The sequence below is a fragment of the Miscanthus floridulus genome, chromosome 11 (genome assembly GCF_019320115.1).
Source record: "Miscanthus floridulus cultivar M001 chromosome 11, ASM1932011v1, whole genome shotgun sequence".
Classification (NCBI taxonomy): Eukaryota; Viridiplantae; Streptophyta; class Magnoliopsida; order Poales; family Poaceae; genus Miscanthus; species Miscanthus floridulus.
Window position 1 is genome coordinate 3759410 of NC_089590.1, and position 12842 is coordinate 3772251.

Consider the following 12842-nt stretch of genomic DNA (forward strand, 5'->3'; position numbering starts at 1 on the left):
CTTGCATGACGGTTGGAGGATCAGCGGGTACATCCAAAGGAGTGATGTCCTCATCATCCTCTAAACTCTTCCCTCACTCTATATCTCACTATTTCTATTTATAAGACTAGATCCTATGGAGGACTAATCTTCTCTTGATAGCTGGCTCTGATCCTGACGAGGAGAATATGAATTAGGGTTTTAGGATGGCTCCTAGGAGGGGGTAGTGGCTTCTATATATAGGCCGAGGTGGAGTAGGGGGAAAGGAATTGAGGTTGAGTAGGGGGCAAGGAATCACCATGTCATCGATCCACGTCAACTCCTTCAATCACTGTTGGATGAACCGACCTAAAACCGCCTTAAAATCAATGGTGTAGATCGTAGGAAGGAATACGAGGCGGCGGAGGGCGAACAGGCTCTATGGTAGGCCGGCCGGCCTAGCCGGCCTATGGGCTGGGCTGGCCAGCCCACTTTCATGGCCGTTTGGCCCAAGCTTTGGCGTGGTGTCTTCGGGAACCTTCTAGAATTGTCTTTCGTAGTTTTCATGGGTTGAATCACTTGTTGTCGTCGGTTGCTTGTTTGGAGTGTATGATAGTGGTCTCGGGAGCTATTTTCTAGATAAATCCTTCTGCATTCATATATTTACCAAAGCTCATGGAATTCATTAGTTTAAACTCCTATACCTATGTTTGGTGATGGATTTAAATATAAATGCAGGTTATGTTGATGGTTTATAATTGATGTTAGTGACCGTCAGCGCCATACTTTCAAATTAAAGGCATTCATCCAAAAAGAGAGAGATTCATGATCAAAGGAGTACCAAAAATATTTTAGAATTAGAAAGTTATAAAAATTCCACACACTTGCATGTCTTGATCAAAGTGTATGAGTTGCATCTCCTTGATGTCCGATTTTTGACTTAGCAAAATATGCGATGCAAGTACGCCTCAAATTTCATACCTACCCATAACTCCACAAAAAGCCTTTAGTGGTAGGATGAAAAGAAGGCAAAAATAAAATGCCTTGGTGAGGTTTCATACACATTGAGCGATTGAGAGAATCATTTGAGGAACTTACATTTATTTTGCAAAATTCATAAAACCTCCGGATAGACAGTTGATCAACGAATGAATGATTGGTGATTCTATTATAACCATTCTATCTTGCAACTTCCCAAGAACTTGGAAAAGCTATATGCCCCATAGGGATCAAGGTAAAGGGTGGATAAAAATGCTGACTTATTTGAATTATGGGCACTTGTGAAATATATTTGCCATAATAGCAACTCTGATCAACAACCAAATACTTAGCTATTTGCTTAGGACGAGCAAAGGTTAAGCTTGGGGGATTTGTGGGCGGTCCTTCATGACCATATCTGATCGCCAAATAATATCTAAAATAGGAGAAATAAACAAACTTTTGATGCATATACATTTACTATGTATTGGAGACTTAGTATTTTTCAGGACTTATTCATAAAATACATGGGTATATGATCAAAAGTGCACAATCCAGAAAGCGTAAAGCAGATTCTACAAGAGCAAAACAAGCAAAAGCCCATCAACTACCAAACAAGGGCCAAGCACTAGCATGGGAGCCATCTAGGCCCATCCAGGAACCCACTAGAGCAAGGCAGTGGCAAACGGGCTAGCCTAGGGTGCGACCGCACATAGGTTGCGCTCACACTACCCCCAGCTCTGCTCGAGCCTAGCTTGCTCTGGCGGTTGCATGGTTGTATGCTTGGTTGGTTTACGACGGTTTCCAAATTTATTGGCACCAAACCGACAACCAAGTAGTATAAGTAGGGGGTAGTGCTCACCCATCAACACACACCACATTTGGGCTCTACACCTCCACCTCCACTTGTACTCTGTCGACACAGAATTTTCGTTCCATGTCGAGGACACACGCAGCAAGCCAGAACAGTCTGCTCGATGGAGCTATAGATCCACCTAGCTTCAGCTCAGGGATGGTCGATCCTGCACACTTCTCTCGAGACGTGCCAGTCAATTTGACCCTGTAATTGACAAGGAGAGAAAGCTTATCAGTAATTAAGAGCGGAACTTACCGGTGTTGCCAGACAGTCCCGAATGTGCGGCTCTGAGAGCCGATATGAAAGGAGATCGACTAAATAGTCGATTCCAGCATATTTATGAGAATAAATCAGTTAAAGCTCATTGGGTTCTATAAGAAGAATCAATTATCATTCAAGATAACTGTCGTTATTTGAGCAGATATTAATCAATGGTAATAAGATGTCAACAATGATTGGTTTATGCTGAGCCAATGATTACAAGCAACCGAACCCCTTTTATATAAAGAAACAATTCAACACCATTTTAATAAAGATAAATCTAATGAACATGTTAGATCTCATCTATCGCTATGACTAGTGGGGCATGAGGCAGAATCATGCAGGCCATAGAAATAATAATAGACTCAATGACCCTAACTCATTACTAATATCAGTGGGGCATGAGGCAGAATCATGCAGGCCATAATACAATAATAGATCATGGGGCTAACACATCTTTCAACCTATCTCTACTTCAATGGTCTCATGATGAGAACTATTCGTGAAAGCACTCGATATCAGCTAAAACAACCGATTCAGGCATAGCGCACAATTAAAGTCATGCCTTATCAGGAATAGATCTATCGAATAATGATTCTCACTCCATGGTGCTAATAGAGGGGTGTGAGGCAGAATCACATAGGCCATGATAACGTGCCATGGAACGGTTTTTGCTAGCCAATAAATCTACTCAAGACGCAACATGCTCTAACCACACGCTATGCACGATCAAGATTGATGTAAAACAACCGATAAAACATAACTCATCGTTTAATGCATAGATTAGATCAGTTTTAGATTAACAAATGATGGGCTAAACAATATATAAGGCCGATCTAGATCAATCTCAATCGGGCAGAGTGATATTGCTATAATTTAGATAAATAATGAAAGCAATAAGCAATATCGGTAACTTAATGAATCTACCAAAGACTGACATTCTAAGGTAGAGCCGATAACTTGACCTTGATCTAGTTCATGCAGTGGGGGTCGACCGGATCGATGCAGCCATACTTGAACTAGGCAAGAATCGATAACTGACTTTATACCAGAGTCACAGTGGAGGTCGACCGGATCAATGCAGCCATACGAATAGAGGTATAAGCCATGACGGTACTTACAACAAGCAGTGAAGGTCGACCGGATCGATGCAGCCATACTTGCTGAAGAACTCACCGAGATCTACTCTACTCCTACTCCTAAGGGGTGGCCAGAGCCAAAAAAGTAAATGACTTGTATATTGGATTGATTGTTGTCTTTTTGATACAATAGCCGGGGGTTTATATTTATACCCTGGGCTGATAAGAGTCCTAAACGAACATGACTAGATAAAAAGAAATACCAAGATACATGGACTCTAATTTCCCTTATGTAGAATCCTTGCTGATGAAACTTCCTTATTTGATACGTGTCCTTGGTTCTTTCATCTTAATATGCACCTGGACGTCATGTCTCTCTCAAATTAATTAAATAATATTTCTTGGCTGGCTCATAAATATCCCTTAATGTGGAAACTTTCTCGCTTTTGACATCATTGGCCGATCTCTTTCTTTACAAGATAAGCTTACCAAATTTTGGTGTAAACATAGGCCCCCTAGTTCGAAGTATTAGTTTTCATACTTCGAACTATTTTGATCCAATGGTCTTCTTTTCCCCAGCCGATGACATTTGATCACAATCACTGAAAGCTGCATCGGCTCCATCTTCTTTTTGATCTTGATAACTTCAAAATTCACATTTCTCTACATCTTCGTTCATCTGCTTTATCCGATTAAGAGCTAGCCCCCCGAGTTCGATCATAGCAATACATTTAACCGGCAGTACAGAAATATGCTTATTTCAAGCCTCACCTACACATGGAACTTTGAAGTGTCTACCATACTATCTTGGGTGGTTGAGGAATGGAATGGATTAGAATCCAGTCATCCTCGCTTTCCCTGCTCAGAAAACTTGAGTTTTTGAAAGATTTTCAAATTAAAACATAGCTTTGCTCCTCAAATGATTCTCTCAGATCACTCAATGTGTATAGTTCCTCATAAAAGCATTGTTTTGTCTCTTCTTATCCTACTTCTAAAAAGCTTATATGGAGTTTTAGGTAGGGATAAAATATGTAGCGTACTTACCTTGCATATATTGTAAGGTCAAATCCCAGATCCAAGGAGAGAAATGTCATACTCTTAGATCAAGATGTGCATGTGTGTGGAATATTTGGTTGCTAACCTAATTCTACTATGCTCTTTGAAATACATTTCTCTCTTATGGAATATTTTTGCGAGAACATGGGCTATCTTTTCTCATCTTTTTCTTTTTACTTTTTTTTTATTTATTTATTTTGGACTTCTTTTGTATCCATCTTTTCTATATTTTGGCATAACCCATGTCTCTCTTTATAACAATTTTTTTGAGAGAAATATTATCAAGAACTTAGAGCATTTATTCTAATAAAACCTAACATTTTTTTGTCTTCTCCCAGTGTAGGAGCAGAACATTTTGAGGTGGATGAAGAACATGTTTTTGCGTACTTCCAGTATAGAAGCAGCACATATATGTGGCGTGTACGTGATCTTGATCTTGGGAACATGATAAATCTCTCAACAAGGGTCAACAAAACTTGACAAAACTCAACATAGAGCAAGCAACTTATGTGGAAGGTTTTTAATGAGACTAATATATGGCTCTGGTAGGAAATTCAACATCATTGAGGAGACAAGCTATTGATTTTGAATTTTTGTAAGAAAATTTCCCAAGTACTTTGCAAAAAGAAGCAATATTTCTTTCATCATACCATATCTCATTCATCAACTAGTTAGATAGCATGTTTTCCCTATAATATATTGTTCACAAGTGATAGGAAAAGCATGAAATAAAGAATATGTGCACCTCCGCTTTGAACCAATGAATGCCTTTGCTCAAACTTTCTCCCAGTATGTACATATCAGCTAGACTTCGTCAGCCTTATGATCTCTATGTTCTCAATCAAACATATGATATGGCATGACCGCATGTACTTCCAAGATCTGACTCATCCTTTTTGTGCCCACATACATCGTGTATATATATGCATGGAAATCTGACTTGCATGCACTACATAAAGGGCTCTATTGGCTTGATGTCTTGATCTTCCAATCCTGAGCCGATTGCGAGCAATCTTTCATTTATTGCTTCTGACTTTTAATAAGGCGACTGTCAGTTTCAGAAGTCCTGCAATCAGATCAAGTTGAGAACTTAGAAAGAGCACTGTGAAAAATTCACTTGCTGAAGCCATAACTGCAACAAAGGTCAGGGCTGGCCAAGAGGCTTCATGCGTTGGCCGCTGAGCGTGCTGTAGGTACATCATGGTAGTGCATATGCCCTTGTTGTTGTCATGATTGTCTTCATTTTTGTTTTTGCTCTATTGGCGATACATATCGTATCGGCTTTTTCACATCTTTAGGCTTATTTTTTGAACTAGAGGCGATACCCTTCTGGTACCAGCTATTAGAGCCGATGACTAAACAAATCGGCTATCAAGTGTTGATCAAATGTTAGGGTAATATTCCTTCAAATTTGTTTCATCGATTGCTATTGATAGGTTGCACTAGAACTCTTCAAACCAAAGGTTAAACGATCGATCGATTCAGAGCAAGCACCTGATCAAGTGCAACAAAACTTCATTTAAGAAATCTATCAATTCTTACTCGCACTTAGGATTCCATTTAGTGTTCACATACGTCGGCCTAAGCCCATCTCTAGGACCAGTGTTTATTCTTCCATAATCCAATGGCCGACGTGGAGCCATGACTATTTACTAAAACAAACTGTCAGAGCCGATCGCTTGCATTGGCAATTGGCTTTCATTGCTGATTTTAATGAAGCCTCCTTCCCATAACTTGCTAGAAAAGCATTTGAAGTCTCCTAGCTCCCAAAAGACTAGATCGGCTATTGCGATACTTACAGTCTCATGAGCATGAACTAGTTCGACATCATCTCCATGCCATTGAATCAAACACTAATGCATGGTCGATGGTATATAGCAGTTCGCATGAATCCAATCACGACCGAGGAGAAAACTGTATGACCCTTTTCCATCGATGACGAAGAATGTTGTGAGCAGAGTCTTGCTTCCAATTGTTACTTCGACGTTTATTGCCCCTTGGGTCTTAGACGCATTACCTCCAAAGTCCTTAAGCATCATGTTAGTCTCCATCAGACCTCCTGGTTCTTTGCCAAGTTTACAAAAAGTGGTGTAAGACATTAGATTGACAGAAGCACCTTCGTCCACCAACATCTCATTCATCGGCTTCCCATCAACAAAACCTTTCATATATAAAGCCTTTAAGTGCCGATGCTTGACTAGTTTATCAAATATTGCTTATTGTACAACCGTCAACTTGGCAACTATCTCCTCATACTCCGATTCATTAAAATCCAAATAAATTTCTTGATCTGCCAGAGCTCTGAATTCTGATGGCAATAGAAAAGCCATTTGGATATTTGCCGATGGTTGCTTTCTATCGGCTATTTGCTTAGTATGCCATACTTGAGGTTTACCAGATGTCTGAGCCTGTTCCAACTCTTTGTTCCTTAAGTGTTGCACTCTTCTCTTCTGGCCCCTTGTCAAACCTCCTATACACCATTGGCCTTCCTGCCAAACATATTTTCTCTCTATCGACTTCTTCTCCATGATCAGCCTAGTTTTGATCAACAATTCACTTTCCAAGCCAATCATGAACACTTTCATTTTTTAAGCACCGATCCATGTTATTATGATGATATGCATCTTGAGTATGGATAGACTGGTGGTTGGTTTGAGATTGCCTAAACTCCCAATACTGATTGCTGCATTCTGGATAGTCATGTTTGGTAGGCAACTTCAAACCTTCATTCTAGCAATGTCTAAAGAAAGGACAATTCCAATGTGATTCGGCTTGTTTTCTTTCATACCTTTCTCTTTCTAGTTGACGCTGATATTCTTGATCCTTTAACCAACGCTGATAATCCTTTTTCTTCTGTCGATGCCACTTATTCAATAGAATCCGAGATGTAACTCGTGGCTTTGTCATCCTTGCTTTTGATGTTCCTCCCTGCTCATCTTGACTCTTTTGCTCATCACGACATCTCTTAATTTCCCTGTATTCGTCGGCTGATATTTGCATCTTTGGATTGACTGTTCCGACTTCTTTTGATTTGGTTGATGTTAGGACCTTAGTCTTTCCTTTGAGTAGCCTAGCATCAACCATGTTTTGATTTCCTAGGAAAGGATTATCATCAACTTTCATTTTCTGAGGCGTATCAAATTTGAGCCTCCCTTGCTGAATAGCCCTCTGTATATGCTGTCAAAAGATTCTACATTCATTAGTGGAATGAGAAGTAGCGTTATGGAACTTGCAGAACTTCTTATTCTTCAACTGATCAGGGGGTAACATAACATGACCATTGGGCAGTTTGATTTACCCTTTCTCAAGCAAGAAATCAAAGATCTTGTCTGATTTGGTGACATTAAAGTCATAGCTCTCCTCGACTCCTCTTCCCCAAGGATTTGACACCATTACTATTTTCTTGCCCCAATTCCATTCAATCGTAGCAACCTCTTCTTCTCCATGTTCATAGCCGTCATCGACTGGGTATGGATTGTAAGCCTTAGCCATTGTGGTACTTTTCTAAAATCGGGTATCTCTGCGCATACTCTAGAATTGGCTATTGAGCGCTGCCACTCGTTGAGCCAATTGACCCAAGTTGTCAAATTCTTGTCCTAGTAGCTTTTCTTTCCACATTGGCAGCATTCCTTGAACAGCTAAAGCATCTAGTTGATCATCAGCCTAGTTTAAGGAGAAGCACAAGTTCCTAGTCTCTTAGAACCTCTGAAGAAACTCAATGCCTGATTCATTAGTCTTCTTTCTTATAGTTGTTAGATCAGTAATCTTCTTTTCTCCAGTCCTAGTGTAAAAATATATATGAAACTTCTTCTCTAAGTTAGCCCAATAGGCAATGGAATTGACTGGTAGTGATGAAAACTAAGTAAAGGCTGGCCTCGATAGGGATAAGGAGAAGAAATGATTTTGATGGGCATCCTCAACTGATGCTTTGCCCAATTGTGTAAGATACTGACTCGCATGTTCTATCATGCTTGTAATGTCTTGGCCAGTGAACTTAGCGAATTCTAGGAGCCTATAATTTGTGGGAAGAGCGACCAAATCATACCACTCTGGATATGGGCATTTGTACAAAAAGGTCAGTCCTTTTGGCTTTAGACCAAACTAATTTTTCATCATCTCGGTCACCTTCAGCAGCAACTCATCAGCATTTGAATTTGGATTTCTCTATACTTGCTGACCCATCTGTGGATTAAAATCCTATGTGCCTTGATACCCTGGATTTGGAATCATGTGAAAGGTATTATAGTCTGATCCATAGTAATATCCTTGTGGAATCTCCATCTGCTGGGTTCTTTGCTGGCTTGCTGCTTGAAGTCTCTGATTATAGACATAAGGATCTATATCTCTACGGATCCTTTGCATTAATGGTGCTATTTTTTGAGCCGACGACGGTATGTGGCCTGATGTGCCAAAATTGATCACCTGGTTCTAACCTTGCCCCATCAGCTATTGCACATGCTGTACTGATGGTCTAGGATTGTACTATATCTGATTTGCAGTAGTTCCTTGAGTTTGTTTAGACGAACCCTGAACTACCTGGACATCACCATTACCAGTCGGTGCTGCTTCTTGATGGCTGGTACCGACTTGATTAGTCCATTGGGTCGACGGATCTGGAATGTTGTAATAAGCCAGCCCAGCTTGACCAACTAAACCCCCATGAATCGCTTCTTTCATGGCGTTGTGGAATATGTCCAAGAAAACTTCATTTTGGCTTGATATGGCATCATGAATAGATTTGTCTACAACCTCCATAAAGAAACATCTATCTTCAGCTTCAGTTGTATCTGTCTGCTCATGCAATAGAACTCTTGGTAGTGGAAATTTTTGAACAATTATGTTGTCACGTGTTTTGGTGTAGGACAACAAACACTTGTTCTGAAACTCTTCTGTAGCTTTGTTGATGACACCTTTATCTCCATCAGGTAGATCTTCATAATGTATCATAAGGATGTTGTTGTTGTTGTGAGCCGCCATGACGATTGTGGGGTCCCACCGGGTGTGCCAGAAACGTGTGTTGACACAGAATTTTCGTCTTGTGCCGAGGACCCACGCAGCAAGCCAGAAGGGTCTGCTCGATGGAGCTGTAGATCCACCTAGCTTTAGCGTAGGGATGGTCAATCCTGCACACTCCTCCCAAGACGTGACAGTCAATTTGACCCTATAATTGACAAGGAGAGAAAGCTTATCAGTAATTAAGGCAAAACTTGCCGGTGTTGCCAGACAGTCCCGAATGTGCGGCTCTGAGGGCCAATTTGAAAGGAGATCGACTAAATAGTCAATTCTAGCATATTTATGAGAATAAATCGATTAAAGCTCATTGGGTTATATAAGAAGAATCGGTTATCATTCAAGATAAATGTCATTATTTGAGCAAATATTAATCAATGGCAATAAGATGTCAACAATGATTGGTTTATGTTGAGCCAATGATTATAAGCAATCGAACCCCTTTTATATAAAGAAACAATTCAACACCATTTAACCGTTTAATAAAGATAAATCTAATGAACATGTTAGATCTCATCTATCACTATGACCAGTGGGGCATGAGGTAGAATCATGCAGGCCATAGAAATAACAATAGACTCAACGACCCTAACTCATTACTAATATCAATGGGGCATGAGGCAGAATCATGCATGCCATAATACAATAATAAGATCATGGGGCTAACACATCTTTCAACCTATCTCTACTTCAACGGTCTCATAATGAGAACTATTCGTGAAAGCACTTGATATCGGCTAAAACAGCCGATCCAGGCATAGCGCACAGTTAAAGTCATGCCTTATCAGGAATAGATCTACCGAATAATGATCCCCACTCCATGGTGCTAATAGAGGGGTGTGAGGCAGAATCACATAGGCTGTGATAATGTGCCATGGAACGGTTTTTGCTAGCTAATAAATCTACTCAAGACGCAACATGCTCTAACCGCATGCTATGCACGATCAAGATTGATTTAAAACAGCCGATAAAACGTAACTCACCGTTTAATGCACAGATTAGATCAGTTTTAGATTAACAAACGATGGGCTAAACAATATATAAGGCCGATCTAGATCAATCTCAATCGGGCAGAGTGATATTGATGTAATTTAGATAAATAATGAAAGCAATAAGCAATATCGGTAACTTAATGAATCTACCAAAGACTGACATTCTAAGGTAGAGCCGATAACTTGACATTGATCTAGTTCATGCAGTGGGGGTCGACCGGATCGATGCAGCCGTACTTGAACTAGGCAAGAATCGATAACTAACTTATACCAGAGTTGCAGTGGAGGTCGACCAAATCGATGCAGCCATATGAACAGAGGTATAAGCCATGACAGTACTTACAACAAGCAGTGGAGGTCGACCGGATTGATGCAGCCATACTTGCTGAAGAACTCACCAAGACCTACTCTACTCCTACTCCTAAGGGGTGGCCGGAGCCAAAAAAGTAAATGACTTGTATATTGGATTGATTGTTGTCTTTTTGATACAATAGCCGGGGGTTTATATTTATACCCTGGGCTGATAAGAGTCCTAAACGAACATGACTAGATAAAAAGAAATACCAAGATACATGGACTCTAATTTCCCTTATGTAGAATCCTTGCTGACGAAGCTTCCTTATTTGATACGTGTCCTTGTTTCTTCCCTCCTAATATGCACCTAGACATCATGTCTCTCTCAAATTAATTAAATAATATTTTTTGGCCGGCTCATAAATATCCCTTAATTAGGAAACTTTCTCGCTTTTGACATCATCGGCCGATCTCTTTCTTTCCAGGATAAGCTTACCAAATTTTGGTGTAAACATACTCTTTTTACCTTTTCGTAGTATTTGGAGATAGCAAAGCTTTCAAGGAGAGCATGTCTCCTTGGAAGAAAGAGAGAAATCTTGGTATGAATACAATGAGAATTTCTTCTAAAGTCTTGCTCTCATATTATCGACATAGTTGTGCTATAGAACTAGAGTATAGTTTTGATGTTATATCATGACATATGAACTAGCATATAGTTTCTAAGCTATGAGCTTAACATATATAACTTTATGCTTAGTCATTCATATAACTTGTATGATTAGAAGTAGAACTAAGTTGAGGTGGCGGTTCATCGTTTCTTCGGGTTTGCCCATGTCCTATGCTTGTCGATCCGTAGGGTTAGAGTCTTGGGGGGATGTGGGTAGTTTCTTTGTACATGGGCATGGTGCCCGGGTGCACAGAAGCCTTCAGATATGATGGTACTCCACGGTTGAAGGGTAGGCGATAGGTGGTTATAGCCCTGTCCATCCCTTGTAATCCCCCCATGGTCGGGTATTGTGTAGGAGTCTTAAAGTCTCCCTAGCTTGCTGGTAGACTAGTGCCCGGAGATCTCCCCATACATCTTACACTTAGTTCTAACTTTAATCATGTCATTTGTATGATCATCTACTATTCTTTGCATGGCTATATTAGAACATGCTTGCTCCACTTAGGAACATTCTTTTATTCTTTGTTTTCCTTTTATCCTTGAGGTTGGCCTAGATGTGTTTTCACTATCCTTGAATTACCATTTTTACCCCTATCATAGACTATTGGTTCACTATGCAAGTATGTAATCTTGTTCATATCCATGCTAGAATCTTACACCTTGCCTTCCTTTGGGAAAATATAAAACGATACCCTAAATACTTCCGGGTGAAATGCTACAATGATAGATCAGTGCGCTTGTGGATATTATCTGTAATCGTTAAGAACTATCATGTTGGTGTTCCTTTGCAGCATTGCTAAGATTTATCCAAATCTTAGTGATGGTGCCAAGAAATACAAATAGGCATTTCTAGTGTCATTGCTACGAATGGATTCCGTCTCCATAATTGGTGATTCAGCTAAGAAATGCCAATAGCACGCTGAGGAGGCACGGTCTCGGTCTATGACCGGACGCTGAGGAGGTGAAGAACCGGACACGCAGGGCCTGTGTCTAGTTGGTATTGACATATGGTGACACGGTGCACTAGAATTGCCTAGAGAGGATCAGACTTGGTGCCACATCCGGTCGTGCTTAAACGGACATCCGGCCATGAAAACTCCTCTCTAGTACCTTACTGGAAGTGACTGAACTCTTCATGGGCTCAGCGCCAGGTCGAGCAGCAGTGCGTCCGGTTGTGGCATTCGTTGCGTGGGCACATGTGTGAGCAGACGTGGCACTGATGCGTCCAGTCCTGCTCGGCTACGTCTGGTCATGACTTAACCGCTAGCAGAGCTCGGGTTGACCGTTGGAGATCGATGTGCTTCATTGAATCGCGTGGACACGTGGCCGCATTCACATGACCGGACGCTAGACTAGGTGCATCCAGTCAACCCAACTGGCGTGTTCGGTCAGCGCGCAGGGGCACCCCACTTGACCCTAATGGCTCTATTTTATGGGGGTGCCTATTTAAGGTGTTTGGCTAGCTTGGGCTCACGCTCTTGGCCATTTCTGTTGAGAATACATACTAGTGAGCCTAGCCATTCCTCTCTCACTCATCCTACTTGATTGATTCATCATTTGGTGAGATTGGAGAGCATCTAAGTGCATTGCTTTGAGTGATTGCATCTAGAGGCACTTGGTGATTGTGTTTCACTACGATTTTCGCTTGTTACTCTTAGTCGTTGCCACCACCAAAATGGCTTGGTGCAGTA